Raw genomic sequence first — 2,237 nt, 5'->3', positions numbered from 1 at the left:
TTAGAAACTCATCCCCAAAAATATTCCTTTCAAATATTTTCTTCTCTCATTGAGCTCCGGCAAGATCATGCGAAAACATCATTTGTAAGATTTTCGGAATCAGCCGTCAAAACCGAGCAGTCTAAAGAATGCGAAATCTCTCTCTCTCTCTCTCTCTCTCTCTCTCTCTAATATACAAATACAAATGTATGTATGTATATATATACACACATAAATATATATATATATATATATATATGTATATATATACACAGGCACACACACATATATGCATATATATATATATATGTGTGTGTGTGTGTGTGTGTGTACATATACCCACCCACCCACACACACACACACACACACACACATATATATATATATATATATATGGAATCTACGGAATTTATAAACAAATATTGATAAATAAAGACTTCAAGATCTTTGAAATGGACAATTTCAATATCAAGTTTGGAATACATGAAAGATATCTCATATGGCTTCACATAATTTCATGGGCGATCTTACAAGCTTCCCCTCTTCAACGAAGCTCACGCTTCCAATCTTGCAACGGGATTGGCGTCTGTTCTTCTCTCGTCCACAGCAGACTAAATGCTGAAGCATTACTCGACCCCTCAGTTAATCTAAATCTGTAAACTGCGTTGATAACGGATTCGATTCCCTTTAAAATGACGCTATTATTATTATTATTATTATTATTATTATTATTATTATTATTATTATTAGCCAAGTTATAACCCTAGTTGGAAAAGCAGGATGCTATTAGCCCAAGGGCTATCGCAGGGGAAAAATAGCCCAGCGAGGAAAGGAAATAAGGAAATAAATAAACTACAAGGGAGGTATGGAACAATTAAAATAACATATTTTAAGAACAGTAACAACACAAAAATAGATCTTTTATATATAAACTATAAAAAAGAGGCTTATGTAATACTGTTCAACATAAAAACATTTGCGGCAAGTTTGAACTTTTAAGACTTCGGTGCTCCAGCATTTTCTCTGCAATGAAGCAGTTTTTATACTCCAATCATGGGCATCCATACTGTTTCGCTTTTTATTAAGATAAAGTTCACGATTCTATTGTTGCAGCTGGATTGATGTCGAGTTTTCAAAATTGGTCTGGCTTTTGCAATGTAGCCTTAATCTTGAGTCTCACTCGCCTATAGGATTACCTAGTCTTGCAAGCTACGTTGGTCCCTGATTCCAGTTCCTTAGGAACTTCATCACTCCACACAACAGATTCGTGTGCTAAGGTACCGAGTGAAGGACAAACCGTGGTTCAATGATGATTGTAGACGTGCTTATTTGGAGAAACAGGAGGCCTATCATCTTTGGAAGGGTAACAGATCAGATTTGACCTGGAACAACTATACTCAGCTTCGAGCTTTTGCTCAGAGAGTTTATGCCTCAACTGAAAAGGAGTACAATTTAACCATAAAAGAAACACTTTCTGGTACAACTCAGGAACATAAATGGTGGTCTACCCTTAAATCTGCACTCTTTGGTGTAGATGCAACAGTTCCTCCTTTACTTAAACCAGATGGCTCAGTCACTCACTGTCCAAAGGAAAAGGCAACCCTTTTGGCTGATGTTTTTGACAGTAAACAGAGTAATGAAAAACTTGAACTTCCTCATTCCTGTTTTCCTGAGGCTAAACTAACTAGTTTAGCTTTTCGATCTCGTGAGATTAAAGCTCTGTTGATGGACCTTGATGCTTATGGAGGTGTAGACCCAAATGGTATTTTTCCTTTGTTTTTTATAAAGACAGCAGATTTCTTAGCTCCAAAGTTATCTGTTATTTTGCGCAAGTTAGCAAGAAGAGGAGCTTTTAGCATTAATTGGAGAATTGGTAATATTACTCCTCTATGTAAATGTGTTTGTGGTAGCTCAAGTCCCACTGATTACCGCCCAATTTCCATAACTCCCATATTATCTAAAGTTTTTGAACGTCTTCTGGCAAAACGTCTTAATAGGTTTGCTGAAGGTAATCATCTACTCCCTAGTTTGCAATTTGGTTTTCGTAAAGGCCTTGGAGCATGTGATGCCCTTCTTACAATCTCCAATGCTGTACAGAAATCCCTTGATTGTGGTCGGGAAGTTCGTATGATTGGCCTTGATTTTAGTGCTGCCTTTGACCGTGTTAATCATGAGGCCCTTGTTTTCAAACTGAAACAGTTGGGAGTGGGTGGGTCGTTTCTTAGCATTATTATTGATTTTTTAAGTAATAGATCTCA

Source organism: Palaemon carinicauda, chromosome 22 (genome assembly GCF_036898095.1).
Source record: "Palaemon carinicauda isolate YSFRI2023 chromosome 22, ASM3689809v2, whole genome shotgun sequence".
NCBI lineage: Eukaryota > Metazoa > Arthropoda > Malacostraca > Decapoda > Palaemonidae > Palaemon > Palaemon carinicauda.
Note: the sequence above shows the minus strand (reverse complement) of the source record.